Source organism: Manis javanica, chromosome 8, assembly GCF_040802235.1.
Source record: "Manis javanica isolate MJ-LG chromosome 8, MJ_LKY, whole genome shotgun sequence".
Taxonomy (NCBI): domain Eukaryota; kingdom Metazoa; phylum Chordata; class Mammalia; order Pholidota; family Manidae; genus Manis; species Manis javanica.
This window is the reverse complement of record NC_133163.1, coordinates 8,308,606-8,328,256: the sequence shown is the minus strand read 5'-3', so window position 1 is coordinate 8,328,256 and position 19,651 is coordinate 8,308,606. Positions and strand designations below refer to the sequence as shown.

Below are 19,651 nucleotides of genomic sequence, written 5' to 3'. Positions count from 1 at the left end.
TGAGGAGGAACTCCATATCTCATTTGTACTGCTGCATAGTGTTTAAAATTTTAGATAAGGCTCAACTCAAGGTGGAAGTGGTTTCCTTGATCCACAGCAGTCTTAACTATTCGCTTTAGAAGCAAGATCTGACTCATCTCTACTTCCTTTAACATGAGACCTTCAAAACAGGTTTGGGAGTTGTCACTTGTTTTCTTATCCCAAGTAAAATATGCTGGGATGTTTTATGACCATGATGTGTTAGGACCACAGTGGTCAGAGGGGCCAGAGTACCTTGGCTCTCTGGCAGAGTCTGAATAACTTGCCTAAGTGCACCTGGGGCAGAGACACAGGAAGCCTTGAGATCTGGTGCCTGGCTGTGGACCCCTCAGGCCTTCCTCTCCACAGCCCCAGCAGCCCTGGCCCTCCCTCACTGGGTGGCAGGGCCACGTGTACATGAACTCCAGGAGGTGGTGGTCCTCACCTCCCTGCCTCAGAGCCCAGAGAAGACGGGCGACAGCAGAGAACTGGAGTTTTGGTTCTCGGGATGTGGCCCTGGGCTGACCATTCGTGCTGGAACCAATTAGAAGCTTGGGGTTCCATGGAGGATAAGAGACGAGGTCTAAGCTTTTTCAGTGAAGGACTCAAGCCTACTTCTAGTGGAGGTGCCATTGTGGTAGGGGTGCCTAGCATCTGGTATAAGAATTTAATTCCATAGGATATTGGATCATCTGTGTCAGGCTTGGTACATGCTAGAAGCAGTCATCAGCAAAGTTGCCCAAGAAGCCATTCATCTTGGCTGCCATTTCATCAGATGTTAGCTGAATTGAAACTCAGCGAACACCTTTTCTGTGGTAGTGGAAAAAAATGCCTGCTTTCAAGTCAGAGCCGCATTCAGATCTCAGCTTTAGCTCTTCAGCATTTACCCTGGAACATTCATTAATCTTAAAGTTTTGACTAAATTTTAGTTTTAGTTGGGGTAACCAAAATGATCTGTGGCAATTTGAGTGTTGGTCCAAGGTAGGATCTAAAACTTTAACATTGGAAGAATGTTGAATGTTTGAGATTGCATTAAAGTTTAAAGTTTGTGTCAGAGCAACCTGACAGCAGGTTTTGTTTGTAAGTAATTATTTCAGCCAAATATTGTCACCAGTTTCTTGCTATTTTCTATCTAGTTGGTGGGAGTAGCCTGAACCTGCTCTGCTGGAGGTCCCCAGGTAGTAGTGGAGAGAAAAAAAGCCTTTTCTTATGATTTGTAAGTTGGATATTGCCAAACCTTGGTCTTTTAGTTGAACTGTCCTCCGTTTTGCATCAAGTCTTGCACATGAGGCTTCTGAAGCCACCGGCAGAGCGTGTTAATGTCTCCTGAGTGCTGAGAAGTGAGCCTGGTCCGGTGATTTAAAAGCAAAAGCCCAGACCTTCAGGAAGGACAAACCCTATCTTTCTGTCCATCCAGGGCCAGGTGACCATGGACAAGTTGTTAAACACTTTTCAGTTTCTAAGTAAATAGTAATTCATTCTTCATAGCTTAATTCTTACCGGAATTTGATGGGACTAGCAAGTAAATAGATGTTTAGGGAATCAGATTTTTTTTTCAAATGCTAGGTTAAACCCACGTTGAATTTGTTAGAGGGCAAGTGCAAAAGCCATTTGCAGGCTACAAATATCTACCAAACCACCCTCTTCAAATTGCCAAAGCTGCTTTCCTGGTGAGAGATTTGGGCAGGACCAGAGTAGAGAGGAAAGAGTCTGGAGTCAGGAACCTCCTTCGCTTTTAAAATTAATGTGAGGTGGAGGTAGACTGACATCTTCATCAGACAGCTCTCACCTCACAGACGCAGTGCACAGCCGAGTAGACGGCATGCCTGCCTGCTGCTGGCTGAGCGTGGGAACAGTGAATGGACCTGGGAAATACCCCAGACCGTAGCTCATGTCAAGCAGTCCATAGCAATATATGGGATTGGTGCTGACATGGTAAGTGGTGTCACCATTTACAGATGAGGAAAACAGGTTTCGTTTGTGAAACACCTTGCCCATGGTCACACAGTAAATTGGGATTTGAATCTGCTTTGAAAGTTAACTCTTGAAATAGGACCTTGTGTTTTCCCACGTTAAGATTGTTGCCTTTCAGTGTGTCTGGATATTATCGTTGGAAAGGCCACGGTTGCTAGCTCTTTCTGTATAGGCTTCTGGTTTCAAAACAGTGCATTTCTGCTGTCTGGATTTCCTTGAAGCTGGCCTACTAGAGGTGAGGAGGGGCAGGGGTTTGCAAAGGCAGGTGGTGAATGGCTGTAGGGGGAGGTGGACTTAAGTAAGACGAGGAAATTAATGCATGTTTATTAGTACGGAGAAGGTTCAGGCTCTGGCTAGTATGGGTAAACTGACCCATTCATATCCTATTCGCATAACTGGTTTGCCTAAAATTTCTATTTAAAATACAATTTTCCATATTGTTTAGAATGATTCCTTATTTTTTTTCTTGTTAAGCCAATTAAGACATAAGACCACCTAGAAGAAATGCTAAAGAAGTTTTAAGTGCTCATAATTAAATAAAAATACCAACAATGAATGATACCTTAGGGGTTGCTCAGGAGGTGTTGTAAATACTATATTATATCTGAAGGTATTTGATAAATTTTTCTTAACACAAAATTAAGGCAGAAGTGCTTTTAGAGGAATTAGATATAAGTTAATGTTTAAAAAAAATAGAAATCTACTTAAAAATAATTTTTTGTGGGGAGGGTCTTGTTGATTATATATAAAATGCCATGACTGGTAAATATTGTTTACGATGTGGATTGTGGGTTAATGTGTTATTTGGCAAATAATTTTTGGGTGAAGTGATTTTAGGCATATTTGATGCCATGTAGAATTTGTTAATGTTGACTTTTTTTCTGATTACATTAGGGATATTGAATACTTGAAAAACATGAGAAGGTATAAAGAAGAAAATCAAAGTCTATAATCCTGCCTCTCAGCTAGTTTTTTGAATCTTATGTATTTTGTCTCTCATACACCTTTTTTTTACACATAGTTGAGGTAATCTTAAGTAAGCAATTTTATATCAGAAGTATTTTCCCTACAAATGGTCATGGCTGTTGAATAGGTATAGTGCGTCCTAATGAGCACCCTTTGGAGTGTGGCCTTAAGGACTTGGAGAGACGTGGTGTGTAGACCCAGGAGGGGCAGTGGAGAGGAGCGCGGTGAGCGTGCGATGGGGAGACTGGGATTCCTAAGGAGACGATTGAATTGCGGCGGTTCATGGGTGATTTGCTTTGTGTTGAAACGAAGACCCTATCAATGGTTAGAAAAATAAGTTCCGAAAGTTTTGCCTCAGCCCGCTCTTCCCTTCGTCCACCCCCTCTTTATTTTTGTGAGGTAGTGATGTAATTCTGATGGATGCAGTTCTTGCCTCCTGTGAGGATTCATTCACTCAGCAAATGGTCGCTGATCCTGCCGAGCCTGGTGCTGTCACAGAGAATGAGGCTAGCAGGCAGGGGCTAAGTAGCTACCTTGTGCTAGGCACTTTAGGACACGGGGGGCCAGCACATGTAGCTGCTATGACAGCTCTGTCTGGCAGTTCCCAAAGCCCAGGCCCTTTCTGTTTGGAGACACTGGTTCACTTTCATCAGATGTGTAGAGAGACCCTGGGTGTACATGGTGAGCAAAACCTGCACCAGCTCCTGGCCTTACGGAAGCTCCCGGTTCAAGGAGCAAGGATGGCAGACAAATAAATAAATTACAAATCATAGAAGGCTTAGCCTTCCAAAAAGGACAGGAGCCCCCTTTATTGGGTAAGCTTGGGCCAGATGCAGGGTTCGAGGGGGCAGCATTTTCTGAAGAAGGAGCTCGGTGACCTCAGGAGCAGGAAGGGTGCCAGAGTTTCCGGAGTTTAGTGAACAGGAGCTAGGGTGGGGGAGGGGCACATCTGGCTGTGCTGAGGGAGCATGCAGCTTCTCGGTGGCCTCCAGGAGGAGGACAGAAAGTAGGTGCCATTTGCATGGTAATTTGGTGGTCACGAAGCGGAGTGGGGGAGCTGGGGAGCTGGGGGAGCCTGGGGCGCTTGCTAGGCCCGGCCAAGGGCTCATACAAAGGCACTGATGGGAAGGCACGGCAGGGGTGGAGAGCAAAGCACCAGAGGCCAGTGCTGGGAGCGTGAGTGGTAGGTTAACCGGAAGGAGATGGTGCAGCCCTGTCATGAAGGGTCTTGGAGGTCATCAGACATTTCAACATGACCAAGACATGGTCCAAGCCTTTAGTGGGGTCATGACCTGGGTCGGGGAGAAAGGAGTGCAAACTGAACTTGACAGACGGTGCGGCTCAGTCCCTCGGGGGCTGTGCCTGACCAGCTGTGCATTGCACCGGGCTACATACCTCGTAGGGATGAACTCAGTGAATCAATCCAAACCGCCTACGACGTGGCTTGCATTGTGCCTAGTATCAGCAGGCAGCCAGAGAAACCATCCTTTGCCAGTGACCAGCCTGCACGGGGATGCTCCGGGCCCTCCCCGTCATGTCCTTGGCATTCGCTCTTTCAGATCCAGGTCCAAGCCCTTCCCCTTGCTCCTTGCTCACCCGTACTCCTTGACGCCAGTTCAGCACTCAGGTTCCTCCCTCTTGTCTCTTCCTCCCTGACCTGGGTGTTCAAGGACCAATCACTCTGTCCTACAGGACAGAATAACACCCTGGCTCAAACTAAGTGCCACATGGGACCCCACCTCACCGGACCCTTCCAGCAGCCCTACGAAGGAAGGTATCAACAATCCCGGGTCCTGATGGAGAGGCTGGTTCGTTCAGAGGCGCCGGCCCAGCGCGGAGCCGCGGCACGTGCTGTTGGACGCTGGGGCTCACTCCTGTACCACTGTGCCCTCCCTGCATCCTCCGGCTGCTTGGCTCTGGCGCCCAGGGCTGTGGGATCGTGAGAGGGAGCCGTATGTCACACGCCAGCGGAGGCCGTGCGCTGTGTGCCCTTTCCATTGCCACACCTGCGTGGGGGCCGTGACATGACCTGTTTAAGGTAGGGGCCTACGTCTCTGCAGAGTCCTCCCCCAGAAAGCCTTTTTAGTCCTTGACAGCCTTCTTTGTGGGGGCCCCGGCTTCGCTAGGCTGAATATGTATGAGTCTTTATTTAATTAAGGCGAGCAACAGCGCTTCCTGTGTTCACTGATGAACGCAGCCGCCTCTGCTTGCCCTCTCCGCCCGCTCCCAGCCACCAGCCCGCCGCCCCCTTGCGGCCCAGGCCCCGCTGCTCCCGCCCTCCCCTGCCACCCTGCCGACCCACCTCAGCCCCGGTGCCCACCAGCCAACAGTCACGGAGGCCAGGCTGGTTCCTCAGTCCCCACATCGCAGGGCTGGGGTGAGAAGCATTCGCACTCACCATGATGGCAGAGGCTAGAGTCTGGCGGAAGGGCCCTCCGTCCCAGGGCATTTGGCAACTTGTAGCCTGAGCGGAAGACACTGGAAAAAACCCAACAGGCATTTGGGAAGCGCCCGTCCTCTTGAAGCTGCGCGTCTGTCTGCTGGTTCTAATTACAGCCTTCCCTGAAGGCTGGAGGGGAGGGTTCGGCGGGGAACAATAACCATCTCAGCCTGGAGGGGAGATCGTGGGGCGGCGGGTGAGGCCCAGCAGGCCGGGCGGGAAAGGAGAAATGAGGACAAATGGCTGGGAACCTTTGCTAGAAAGGGGCGATGGCCGCTGCTTCCTCAGGGAGGCGCCTCCTCCCTCCCCCCTAAACTGCCTGCCCAGAACCTTGCTTCCGAAACCCACACGGCCCAGCAGCCGTTCTCAGGCCCCGCCGGAAAATGGCACCTGGGGAGCCGGGTGGGGGGTAGCTCCCCAGGGGTTTGTAATGCCTTCCCGCACAACCCTGCCCTGCACGCGGCCCTGCTGTCTCCTTGGCTGGTTACGCGGCGCCTCTGGCTTCTCCAGAGAGGGAGCGGGCATCGGACGGTCCCCGGAGGCCTCGAGTGCACCTCCTGGGGCGGGCGGGGGGCGCCCACCTGTGCAGCAGGTCGGCACTCGCAGAGCCCAGGTTGCCTGCGGCAGTTTCAGTGTGTCGCCTGAGGAGGAGACGTGCCGCCCCTCCCGCCCGCGGGTGCTCCTCCTGCCCAGGGCCGCGGGCCCCCGCGTCCTTGCTGTCCATTCCTCAGTGCCTGGCCAGCTCACACTCATCCCGCACACTGTGGCCTAGATATCATCCCTGACCAGTCTTCTGATCCCAAGGGCTGGTTGGACCCCCCACGCCCAGAGCTGTGTGGTCATGTCCCTCAGTGCACGACGCTGTCCTGCACCGTCGCCTGACGTGGGAGCCGAGCTCTTTGAAAGCCGGCCGTGCCCTGACACACGTCTGTATCCACAGCCCATGTGGCGTCCCAGATGCTTCTCAGTGTCAGTAGAGGGCATGAAGGATTGGCCCATGCCACCCTGAGGAGCTCCCGATGTGCTGGGGGATACCAGCCCCATGGATGAAGACTCCCGGGACTGGCTGCTGGGCTACATACCTCGTAGGGGTGAACTCAGTGAATCAACAATCCTTTAGGCAGATAATATTATAGTTCCTGTTCAACAGATGATGAAGATCAGGCACAGAGCAGGTAAATACCTGTCCAAGGCCCCGCACCATCTAGATGCTGGAGCCAGTAGCCATGATGGGAACATTTAGGGTAAGAGAAGGGAGGAAAGGCGGCCCCTGGCCAGGCACTAGTCACCATCAGGTATTTTCTGCATGTCTCATTTAGTTCTCAAAAGAGCCCTGTGGGAACAGGGTTGCTGCCTGGGACCTAAGAATTCAGGGAAATTCGGTGACTTTTTCAAGGGCACCAGCTAGGAAGCAGTCGAATCAGAATTCACTCCCTCTGCCCAGTCCTGAGCAGACAGACCCTGAAGAGCAGACCCCGAATGGTTCTGCCCATGGTCTCTCCCGCCGTGCTGGGAAGACTCTGACTTGACAGCTGTTATTGTAGCGTTTTCTGAATAAACCATGACAGGGTGCCTAACTAACGGGAATGTGGCTGGTAATCAGAGGTCCTTATAGATCTCAGGGGTCACTGTCAAAACCCTTTCCTTGGATTAGTACTAATTGCCGGTTGCCTGAAGACTTCAGTTCACCATCTCTGCTTATGGCACATTTCATGGAAAAAAATGACAGAGGCTGAACATATTTGTGAGTACCGCCAAAGTGAGTATAGCACAGGGCTGGGCTGGTGCAGTAAAAGGAATCAAGCTGTAACTTAGGTGATTTCAAAAAACCGACCTTGGCCCCTGATTCGTTTGCATTAGGGGATTCTTATTTCTTTAAACGGATGCTTAAAAGCATTCATGAGCGAGCAATGCCAGATTCACACTCAACCTTAGCAGTTTGTCCTTTGGAGGAGTGTGGGCTGACTGTAGAGTATTTCCCGCCCTCAGCCCAAATGGAGTTCGCGTTTAGAGGGTTCTGGGAGGGCTACGGAAGGAGGGCAGACCATCTAGGCGAGTGCAAAAAAGGCTTTGTACCTGGACGTCTTTCTTGCAGATACTCAGTTCCTCTGGAACCCGGCCCTGAGTCTCTGAACCGATCAGTGAGTGGAAAAGGCTTTTCAGCTCTGGGAAGAAATGTTACACAGCCTGGGCACCAAGGCTGTTCACTGGCACTGCCGGTGCAGGGCACGGGCCTTCGCAGGCATCTTCTGTACCATGTGTGGTTGATATCCATGCTTCCGTATCTGTCTTCACAGTTCACACCAGATTTTCCCAGGTGCCTGTAAATTCAGCCAGCTTCACGTGTACTAAATCTGATGCTAAATGTCGTCACATAGCTGATCCCCTGGACTGCCCGCAGAAAGCCTGTGAACTAGGCCTTGTTAGGTGCATTTCATGCAGTGCTGAGAACACGTGGTGTCCATACTTTTCTTACTACAGTTTGCTTTGTGGTATTTGCTGAGTGTTCCCCACAGGAGCTCGTCTTTTTATTCCCAAACAACATGTACAAATCTGGAAGGTAAGGCCCACGCCTTAGACTGTTCTTGTTCTCTACCCAGAGCTTAGCAGAAAAGGCACAGCCTTGATATATGACTGACCTTCTAAGGATCTCCTGGATCTTTCTTTATGGGCAAAAATGAGATGAAACACAACTGTATTTGCATATGAACCCAGAATTTACAAGCGGCAGTGTGTCTTTAAGAAAGTGATTTCTCCTCCCTGGGACTCGGATTTCCCATCAATAAAATGAGGCCATTTGAGTGGGGTCTTGGGAGATTTTTCTTGCTCCAAGCTCCTTTGGGTCCCCTCTTTGGGGAAGAATATTTTTCCCCAGAAAACTGTGACTTGACAAAGATATGGTCTCTCCTCCTGTTCTGAAGGCCTCTTCCCCACCTGGTTCTAGTCTGCCAGCCACTGCCCCCTGGCATGCCCCACCCACCTCTCTTTGTTTGCTGGCTCAGGAATTCCAGAAGGAGCCTGGCGCCCCCCACCCCGCCCCCCACCCCCACCGGCTTCCCAGGGAGAGTCTTGATGAATACAGATATGGCCTTTTTTGCATTTTAGCACCGGTGCCAGTCTGAACCCAGCTGTGTGCAACGTAAGGTGAAATATGGATTCCCCCAACCTGGCCATGGCTTCTCCACGCGGCTAATCGAAAAGCTTTCTGAGTGGGCCCACATTGCATATGCATTTGCCCTCCTTTGGCTAAGGGATGGGCGGAGGGCGATTTCACTCTCTTTTCCACTGTGTCTCTTTGTGCTTCTTTGGGTTTCCTTCAAAAGCAGCAGGCCATCTGGGCTGAACAGCTATTTGAAGTGACTCGGGATCTCTGGGACTTGAGTCTTGAACCCACCCTCCTGCCCACCCACTCAGCATGACAGCAGCAATGTGAGGGAACAGGCCCGAGGAGCCCTTTCACCTCCTACAGGATAAGGATCAAGCTCAGGGCATTGGAGGCCCTGCCCTGTCGGCCCCCAGGCCCTCCATTACCCCTGCTCTCCAGTCGTACCTGCCCACTGCTAAACCAGCCAGACAGACCTCCACCTCTGTGCCTTTCTACTAGCTATTCCTTTGGTCCCCACTCAGCCCGCCTGCAGGGCCCAGCATGGAGAGGGGGATGATGAATGCCCCCCCAGGATCCTGTAGCCCAGTGTTCTGCCGCTGGCCCCCATCTGCCCTTGGGTCTCACATCCGCCCCACTGGCCCTCTTTGGCCCTGGCCCAGGCGCCTACATACAGTGAAGGAGGCCCAGGGCCAATGCTCTCTTAACTCCCTTTATCAATCAGTTTTAAAACCTTGCAGGATCTTGCCATACAGCTTGCAGGATGTATTTTGCAGAGGCCTAGATTAGGAGAAGTCATCCGAGGGGATCATCCTGGCACCTTTAAGGGGAAACACTACACTACACAGAGTGGGGGTGAGGGGGGTGCTCGTGCGGGTTTTAGTTGCTCTTGCTGCAGCCGCCACTGAAGGTTCCTTGCCAGGAGGCCCTTCCTAGGGGACTGTGGAAGCAGAGGAGGCTGGGCTGCTGTCTCCAGGGCCCACATGGTGACGCGGAGGCAGTGGGCGTGGCAGTGACCACCCTGCGCTTTCCCACCTTCTCCTCCCTGCCCCTGGCTGCCCTGCCGGGTGGGTGCCTAAACTCTCACTCTTTCCTAAAACGCCTTGGTTTGGATAGCTGGAGGAGAGAGGGGCTAAAGTGAGTTTATATAGCTTCCCCTGTATATATTTAGAGAAAAGAAGTTCATTTAGGGATTAGGGCTGCTGCTTGTCTATGCATCATTAAGCATACCACATCTGCTACCCAGCTAGCAATCAGCAGAATATTGAGAAAAGTTATAAAGAAATCTTTGCGTCGGTTCATTTTCATTCCCAACTCCTTGTGTCCTGGCTCTCAGACTTTTGTGAGTGGGTGTGTGGGAAGCAGTGGAGCTGGGGCTGGGGAAGCCAGCCTCCGGACCTGGCACAGGATTCGGAGAAGCGGAGGGACCTCAGCTCTGACCACATGGTGCACGTGGGGGTGTGCGGAGGGCGGGTGGTGGCAGAGAGCAGGTGATCTGCGAAAACTGCATGCGTGTTGTCCCATGGTGGCCATGCTGGGAAGGGCATGTGACCTTGTCAGAAGCTGAGGGTCACGGCCATCCTGGGTGCTCAGAGTGCTGAGCCAGACCGAGGCGCCTCCTCTGGGTGACCGTGGCCAGGCTGCTTCCCCTCTGTGTCCTCTGTCTCATCTGTAAAATGGGTGTTTGAGGGCTGCTGCTGCAGATGGTGCCTGGGTCCTGGGGCTTCCCTGCCCAGCCCAGCAAGAAGCCCAGCCTTGGCCTGCCCAGGTTGGTAGGGGAGGTCTGCTTCCTGGAGGGCTGGCCAGCAGGGAGCAGCAGGCCTGGGGCCTTGATTCTGGAGGCTCAAAGAGTGGAAACTGGGGCAGCAGATGGGGCTGCAGCCTTTCTGGCCCCTTCGCCAGGCCTAGGAGCTGGGTTGTCTCACCCCCTCCTTGAGACCCCTGGCCCACATGGCCAGAAGTGGGTGGTTGTGGAGGACCCAGTCCCTGGCCCCCTCCCATGCAGCTGTCCCTTGCGTGACATGTGGTAGGCTAAACTGCAGGTGTCACTGTTAGCCCTGAAATAGGGGTTTGGCTTCCGGCCCCAAGGCTTCCCACAAAGGAATCTGCCCAGCTGCTGTTCCACCAGCGGCTCAGCAGGGTCCCAGAGCCTCTTCTACCCCCCCACCCCCTGAGGAATTAGGATAGTCCCATCCACAGCAGCCCGGCCCCTGGGCAGGCACCGCGGGCACAGTGCTACAACTAGGAGGGGGTCACACAAACCTCCAGGGTCTGCGGGGTCAGCACTGAACCTCAGCCCATCCTGGCAAGGCGGGGTGTGGGGGCTCCACAGATGAGAGGTGGGCTGCCTGGGAGGCCTGGGGACAGCCAATGGAGGAGAGACCCAGATGGACATGGGTTGCCCCGCTCGGTCCCTCATGCCTCTCCTGGTGCCCCCCCACCCCACCCTGCCCCTGCACACTGCCAACAATTTAGTGGGTCAGGATGAAAAAGGCCTTTTTTCAGACTTCTAAAAGCCTGGTTTTCAAAAATGACCAGGTCGGGGCTTACCACAGGCAGCTTAACCCAGAAATCATAGCTCCCGGTCCCCGCAGCGGCCCAGGGAATCCATCTTGACTTTGTTTGGGGGCTGCTGCTGAGCTCGCCCCTGTTTGTTTTTTGTGTTCCCGTTCTTTTTAATTCTGCATTTCATTCTGGCCTGAGAAACCTCTTGGACTCACAAAAGAAAACACTGGATCAGGTTTTGGGGGGTTTCCACCTGGGAATTGGGGGTTCAGCTGCTGCAGGGCAATGGGCTTTGGCGTTCTGGGCTCTCTTAATTTCTGTTTAAAGAGGAAATGGAAAGAAGGGTGTGTGTGTGTGTGTGTTGGTGGAGAGCGAGGGCAGGGAATATTCCCAGGCCTCAAAAAAAAAAAAAATGAAGAAAAATAAATTTCTGAATAAGAATGGTCCGTGTACTGTGACCACAGGGCAAATGCAAATGTGTGTTTTCAAACCCAGCCCCGTGAATTCTTATTACCAGTCCGTGACTGCGCCTACAAGCAGGACATTACATATTCATAAGCGTGAGGGACCTGGGCCCCCCTTCAGGTGTGGCCTTCTCCGCACCCAGGTCCTTTTAATCTCCGGGAAGAAGAAGAAGGAAAAAAACAAAAGCCCAGGCCAGGCTGCATTCGGTCCGTTTTCTTCAGTTCCTAAAGTGTTAAGGGAATAGAGATAAAAAGCTGCATGCAGAAACAGAGGCAGCCGCAGCCAGCCTCCACAAAGATCTTTTTAGTGTCAACTTAAATGTACACAAATAGCGGATGATGATCTCTTTTATTGGACTAACATTTATCCAGTAATATCCACACACTTTTAAAACCATTGAGGCCTCCTCTTCAGGTGTTCATTTGAATAGAAATAGCTGAATGAGTGTTTTTATAATTGATCCCCTGAGAACTGAATGTCTAGTGCTGCATAACCAACATTTTCCCATTGCTGGGTTTTTTTTTCCCCCCAAATTGCCACTCTGCAAAATTAGGATTTTGTACAGTTTTGATAAGAGAATTAACCTCCCACGTGCCAAACTCCCTGTGTGTGAGAGATCCCGGGGACTTGGCCTGTGCGGGGCTCGGCTTCCACACCAGCTCCCTTCTGGAGGCTTTGCCGCTTCTTGATCGCAGGGAGAAAACTCCCAAATCGGGTGGGAGGTGGATTTGATGGAGGCCAACGGAGGCGGAAGCTTCTGAGCACACATGTGGGTGCCTGGGCCTAGGAGGGCCACGCTTCTGACTCCTTCCTTTGTGTTCAGCAGGGCGAGCCTTGAGCTCACCAGACATGCCCCGCTGGCCCCTCTGGCCTGGTGTGGCGTCTGTGGGTGCTCAGAACCCTGGACGTCTGGGGAAACAAGAAAAGACTTCTCTTTTCTATTTTTCCAGGGCTTTCTTCAGGGCTGTCAAGTGCTTTCTTTAGTATTCACTCTGGTTTCAGAGTTATAATCCTAATATGTCTTTATTGAGGAAAATTTGAAAACTACATAGAAATATAAAGTTAAAAAAAACCATGACCTCACCTTCTACCTTCTGGGGCAAGACATGTTATTTTCCTACCAGTCTCTTTCTGTGGATATGTATTAAATAGATACATGAAATTGGGATCATACTGTACATGTAGTTTTGTATCCTTTTCTTCCCTCTCATAGTATATACAAAGTGTCTCCTGTGACTTTAAGTATCATTTGTCAGCATCAATTTAGCGGCTGCACACCCAGCCATCAGATGCCTGTAGTTGAATGAATTTAATTACCCCCTCTTGATGGACAGTGAGCCTTCTTTTTTGATTGTGTACAAAGGGATATTCCTGGCCCTTTTGAGGGAGGCTTATTTAAACCAGAGTAAGAAAGTTACTCAGGAAGAAATTTTCTGTTTGTGGCCTAGAAGTGATGGAAAAAGCAGTTTCTTGCAGAAGAACCTGAGCGATGAAAGGTGTCCTCAGTCAGACAAGCCACCAGGGAGCAGAGCCCGTGAGCAGGGCCTGCAGGAAGGGTGGCCAGTATGCCTGGGTCCGGGGCCAGCAGCGGGGCGGGCGCCTCATTTCTGGGCTGGAGGCTCTCTGCCCGCGCCCATGCAGCTTCTGGCTCTGAGTAAAGCTGCAGTCCTTTAGTCTGTGTGTCAGGTAGGCTGCTGTCAGCGGCCGGTCACAAAACCCCTGCTCAACTAGCTTCAGATGCGAGGACACGGAGTCTGTCCCGTGACACATCTGCTGAGGCGGCAGCCCCAGGCTGGCTGATTCAGTGACTGTCCAACATGATCACGGGCCCAGGGCTCTCCCTGGCCACCCTCCACACGGCAGCTCAACCCGGCCACCTCCCCTCATGGGGGCCCATTGGCTGCTCTCCAGACGCGATGATTTCCAAAGGTGGACAAGGGAAAGTCTCTTCAAATGGGATGTTTTTGATCAGCAAGAACAACCTCTTCCAGGAGGCCAGGCCTCTCTTCTACCCAACATGCCTGGCCTCTCACTGGCTAGACCTACGCACCTTTGCCTATGCCAGCCACTGGCAAGGAGGGGATTCTTTCCTCCCACCCCCAAATTGCCACTCTGAGGCTGAGGCTGACAGTAATCTGGGGACGGGTAGGGACACTGTGGGTGCCTGGGAAGTGCCCTTTTGCCCTCCTGGGCCTGGAAATCCTAAGCCCCTGCTCCCCACTTTCCCCAGGCCTCACTGTAGGCATTGACCGCTTCAAGCTGCAAGTTCCCCAGACCTCAAAGCAGCCCTCAAAAGTGCTCAAGATGTTAACGTCAGGTGGGGGTGCCCAGGATCCTGGGGTCCACTGTGAGACCTGGGCCAGCCCCAGGGTTGGTCTGCCCAGATCCCGGGCTGCCCAGGACCCTCAGTGCTGGCCCTGTTCAGGTGGCCCTAAGGCCACATCCTTGCCAATCCCCTCCCCTGACCTCTGTGCTCTGCCCCCTGCTATGCTGCTGTGGCATCTCAGTTCCAATTGAATGTTTATTTTTTTATGGAGAACTCCTCCTCCAAAGGCAACCCTTTTGGGTGGAGAGGGGCTGACCCCATTCCAACCCCAGTGGCATGGGTGGGCCCAGGGGTACTGGATAGCCAGTCACCACATCACACCCCAGATCAATCTGATTGGTGCTGTAGGGATGAGCATGTGATCCAAAATTGGTTCAGTAAGAGTAGATCTCAGGATATCTGCTGGGATTCATGGAAAAGAGATGTGCTTTTTCTCCCTTGAGGTCTCCAAGATGTGAGCCTGGAGCACACGTGTGGGTGCTGGGCCCAGGATAGCCACACTTCTGACTCCTTCCTTTGTGTTCAGCAGGGCGAGCCTTGAGTTCACCAGACATGCCCCACTGGCCCCTCTGGCCTGATGTGGTGTCTGTGGGGAACAAGCAAAGACTTCTCTTTTCTATTTTTCCAGGGCTTCCTTCAGAGCTGTCAAGTGCTTTCTTTAATATTCACTTTGGTTTCAGAGTTATAATCCTAATATGTCTTTATTGTAGAAAACAATAAAGTTGGTGGTCCCTGTCTCATGACCACAGTGGAGAGTCTGCCTGATAATGAGGCCAGCATAGAAGAAAGTGGAGTTAGAGGATGGAGAGAGACCAGGTCCTGACGAGATTGGCTGAAACCCTGGATCTAGCCATGCCTGAAGCAGTACTACCTCTGAAATTTCTATTCATGGAAGCAGCAATTTTCCTTTTCACATGAACCAATCTGAGTTGGGTTTTTGTTGCAACTGAAAAGAATCTTGACTGAACACCTACTTAACAGGCTGCCCTTCCAAACCCAGGGTGTGCTGGGCCAGGCCAGGCCCCAAAGACAAGGCTGTCAGCCCTCCTGGGGCCACTTCCACCAGTCCATAGAGCTGCTCTGCAGGGCAGCTGCTTCCCTGGCACCCGTCAAATGAGTCTAGTGTCCTCTTCTGAGAAGAAGCCAGGCAGAAGCGGGAAAGGCATTTTCTCTCCTCCCTGTCCACATCTAATCTTCCCTGAGCACCCAGGCTCTCCCAGCTCTAGGGATAATTTCCTGAGAGGTCATCTGAAAATTTCTGTGGCTCAGTTTCTGCTTCCCTGAGCTGCCCCTTGGGCTCCTTTAACAACTCAGCTCCTCCCCTAGGCCTGTGTCTGGAGTGTGTCCTCTGTCCATGTCACTGTTGAGCCAAATTGGCATGTTCCTGTGTTCATTCTCCATAAAGCATGTCCCCAGCCGCTTATCACCGTGGACACATTTTTTGTGGGGTGCTTTGCAATTTTCACTGTTGTTGAGAGGTCTCCTAGCTTCTTCTAGGCAGCAAGAGGCCTTCCCTCCAAAAGGCTGCATGTGCCTGTGTCCAAATGTTTCCGAGGCCAGACGGGAGAGGAAATGAGGGGGACAGGCCTGGTGTAAGTTGCGGGGAGGCAGGACCATGGAGGGCCCGTGACCTGCCCCGGGGAGTAGCTTCCTCTCAGGGCCAGCCCATGGCCATCATGCAGGAATCAGGCCCAGCGTTTGTAGAAGTTATGATTTCTCGGGGGAAGGAGGAAATCTTTTCTTTTTCTGTGAAATGTCCCATTGTTTTAAACTTCCAGCAACAACAACACAAAATTTGAATGCCGTGAAGACCAACCATCTCTTGGACCACTGGTTTGTGACTTCTGTCCTGGTGCATTAATAAAATGACAGCATGTCAGACCACCAAGAGCAGGTGGCCTAGTGGACAGATGCCAGGCCAGAAACGGGAGGCCTGGGTTCTGGTTCCGCTCCCACTGTGTGACCCGGAGCATATTATGAGTCTGTAAAAACTCCTCGAAGATGTTCATGTACATTTTCTTAATCCTTCCAACAGTTGTCTAAGATGAACTTCATTATGTGTCTGGGGCAGCCTGAGAGAAAACCAAGCACAGAGAGGGGAAGCGGCCTGCCAAGGGGCACAGCAGGAAAGGGGCTGACTCTGCTCCTGGCACTGGGCTGTTTGGGTCATGTGCCAGCTCCCAGCTCTAAGCCCCGTGCAGCTTGGGGCATCCAGGACGCTGCCGTCTGGCCAGGAAGAGCTGATCTGGCTTCAGGAGCTCAGGTTGGTGGCAGAGTCATGGACCCCCAAGGTCGCAGGTTGGCTTTTCTTCCTCCAGACCTGCGGGTTTCTCCCTTCTCTCCCCTCCCCTCCAGCCTGCCCCGTCCACTCTGTGCTCAGCATACCTTGTTTCTGTGGCCCCTCTTTCTTGCCATGTTCCTGGTTCTTGGTGATGTTTCAAAAACTATTGGCTCTGGGTTTGTGATTGCATTATTTAAGTCAGAAAAACACCAACTTGTGGACTATTGTATGTGTGGTGTCCTCTCTACCTCTTGACTGGGACTATGGTGCTGTGTCTTCCTAGTTTCCCAATCCTTGATACTCTGTCCTTCCCCCGAGATAATGGTTTCCAAAAGAGGGAGATTCAAATGCTCAGGCACTTAGACTTTGAGCTCTCAGCACCTGCTTCTTGTTTCATTAATGTTGCTTAATTGTGATAATGGTGACATATTGGAATGTTCCCTTGTCACACACTCTGAGAAGGTCACTACAATTTGCAGGTGCTTTGAGCTTTTATATTATCCCTATAAAACAGACAAGGACAAACTGTGCTATCCCATTTTACAGATGGGAAAACAGAGGCCACGCTTGCTGACATAACTGGTTCAGAAAACGGACACTGCAAAGCAATAGGTGTGGCTTGCTTCACCTGCACTTTTGGTTTAGGTGTACGGTGACATCCTCTCCCAGTTTGGCCCTGCCCCTGACAGCTTGTTGGGGCACACTAAGTCATCTGGACTCAGAAGCAGAATTTCACGTTCATAGAAATTGTTATCTGGCACTTGCTCGTTTTTGTTCTGTCTCCTCCCATTATCTCTTTTTCGGGAGTGGTTCTTTGACTACTGAAATATAAGAACCAGGAGCGGACTGGGAAGGCGTGTGCCCTAGCTCAGGTTGCTATAACAAAGCACCATAGACTTGGTGGCTGAAACAACAGTTTATAATATATATTAAACATAAGGATAAAAATAGCCTTTCTCAGATATCTGTAACACACTAAACGTGGTCAGCGTGGAGCCCTCTCGTGCGCCATCCACAGGCTTGCGTGATTGGCATTTTGAGCTCCTTTAATGCTTGTACCATCTCTGAGGTGGGCACCACTGCCATCCCCACGGTACAGGTGAGGACGCCAGGGCGTGTGCACAGTCACGTGCCCAAGGTCACAGCTAGTAAGTAGCGGGGGCAGGACACTGTCAGGGCTGTGGACTGTGGAGCCCCTCCCCAAGCACTGCAGAAGCCCCTCGAGGGCACCCCCACCTCTCCCCACTTGCACCCCTCCCAGAGGCTTCCTGGGTGGGGAGCGGGCTCATGCCCTCTGAGGATGGCCTCCGCAAAGGCAGCACACTTGGACCTCCTGCTCTTTTTCCATTCCTGCGGCGCTTGGCTGGGGTGCTTCTTGAGCCCGGCTTCCTCATCCAGTTCCTCCCAGTTCCCTCTTCCTGGGCCGGCAGCGGGGACACCCCGCACCAGGGCGGCTGTGTGCCTGCTGCACAGACTGCTGGGCTCTGGCTTTTTCTCTCACCAGCTGCGCTGAAGGATGGCGCGTCCCAGGACGCCAGCCTGGCTCTGCTTGGGCTTTGATCCCAGCGGTTCTTCAGGCCCAAGCAGGCCTCCCTACCTTCCTGGCCCAGCTCGGGTCTTCTCAGCCCCAGATGTGGGGCCTTGTTATCTCTTGGTCTCTGAGGCCCACACTACAGAAATATGGACACGGGACTTGTCCCTTGAAGCTCTCAGGCTGCCCCAGATGCAGAGGGTGGAGCGGGAAGGGCAGCGGGGTGGCAGGAGCCCTGGGGAATCTGCCAAGCTCCAGAGGAAGACGAAAGAATGGCTCGGCCATCTCCCTTCCTGGCCCAGCCTCCCTGGGGCTTGCTGTGCCTGCCCTGAGATGCTGAGGGTGGCTGCCCAATGTCAGGACCCTGGGGAAGGACCAGCCGCGGTAGAAGTGACCTGCCCTTCCCAGGGCACCAGATAAACACGCAAACTGACCCCACATTCTCGTCTCCTGGCCACTGGCCTTTATCTTCATCATTCTTGGGACAGCTTACCTAACCCCCCGGCCTCTGTAGCCTCCTCCTGGCCGGTGGGAGCTGTTCCACCCTTAGAGTGCTGGAGAAGAGCCCTGTGCGTGAGGGGCCTCGCCTCTGCGGGATCCCCTCTTGGGTTCATTCCCACCCCTGCATTATCATCATTCCCTGCTCGCCCTGCCCGAGTCGGACTGTCCTTCGGCACAGGCCGCACATCTCAAGGTGTAGGTCTTGGGAGACGTTGCTGAGTCTGCAGGTGGGGGTGGAGAGGGCTGAGCCGCCTCAAGAAAGCAGGAGGAGTAATAGTTAGAGCCCCGGAGGCAGCGAGCTGGGGGGCTGCACGAGGCGGCGGCGGCCCTGCCCTGGGCACAGAATGGAAGAGACACTCCGGATCGCAGGGATCAAGACAGACTGTATTTCGGTGACAAAATAGTTTGCTATTTATTAAAAATGGTGTCTTGAAATTACTGAAAAAACCCACCATGAACAAATTTCAAAATTTGAGAGGCAGGACCAACCACGTACAGCCGCATTAGAGCCCGAGGCTAAAGGGAAAATCAGTCAGATGGTCCTGTCTTCGTTAAAAATGCTGATTTGTGCTCATCATAGAGCTTTTTTTTGTATTAAAGTATTATTCATGTTGGGGCACCCTCTTAAATTCTATGCCCACGGCGAGTGCCCTGCTCGCCTCACTCCGATCCCTGCCCGGGGAGGACAGTGGGTCCGCGAGCACACGGCGGGGCCCCCACGGGACCTCCGGCTGTCTTGCTGCTGTGCGGGGTCCCGTGCAACCCCCCGACTCAGTAGACCCCCTCACTCATGCAAAGCCCATGTGTATTTTCTTATGGAAACTTAAGGGAAAGCGCTGTTTTCAACTTCTGGACAGGTGCCTGAGGAGTAAGGGCGGCCCGTGTGAGATGACCACATCCGGGCAGGTGGACACAGAGATGGACACGGCCTTCCCCTTAGTTAGGGCAGGGTGGACCTGCTGCCTCTGGTCACAGAGGTGAGGCCAATTCCCTGGCTGTTATCCCGTTTGTTTATCCCGTCTGGGCATCACTCATCTCCGGCTGGGGTCACAGCTGACCTCTAACCCCAGGAGCCCTTTGGGGTGGGAGGAGCCGAGCTCCTTTACAGCCCAGGGCATTTGAGTCTGTTCACAGACCCTGGACTGATACTCATTCTGGGGCTGGAGGGCCGTCCTTCAGTCTGTCTCTGCCTCTCCAGGGGCTGGAACACCCCTGCCAGGGAAGCTCCCCCTTCCCACGGGCAGGGCAGGCTGTAAATCAACTGCAGCCGCTGAGCCCAGTGGCCCTTCTAACAGGACTTCGGGGCTTCGCATCTAACTTACGGAAGTTGGCAAAAACAGGCTGAAATGTGCATCCGTGGCTGTGTCATTTCTTCTCTCTCCTCACTTGGTGGCGATGGTTTTGTGTCGGACAGCCTCCTGGAGGGAGGGCTGCAGATGAAGAATTTATGGGGAAATTTGTACAAAGGTCAGCCGATCACAAGTGAAACCACACATCAGTGGATGTAAATACATTTATACACATTCACTGCAAATCCCAAA

The 19,651-nt window shown here is 52.5% G+C and overlaps 1 long non-coding RNA gene across 1 annotated transcript in view; it reads left to right on the top strand.

Annotated features, from left to right (window-relative positions):
* Nucleotides 1–4,876: 4,876 nt before the first annotated feature.
* Nucleotides 4,877–19,651, top strand: part of LOC140850700 (uncharacterized) — a 63,373-nt gene continuing 48,598 nt past the window's right edge. The window contains exon 1 of the long non-coding RNA XR_012133686.1: nucleotides 4,877–4,996. This is a non-coding gene — a long non-coding RNA (uncharacterized lncRNA). The remainder of the gene's footprint in view (nucleotides 4,997–19,651) is intronic.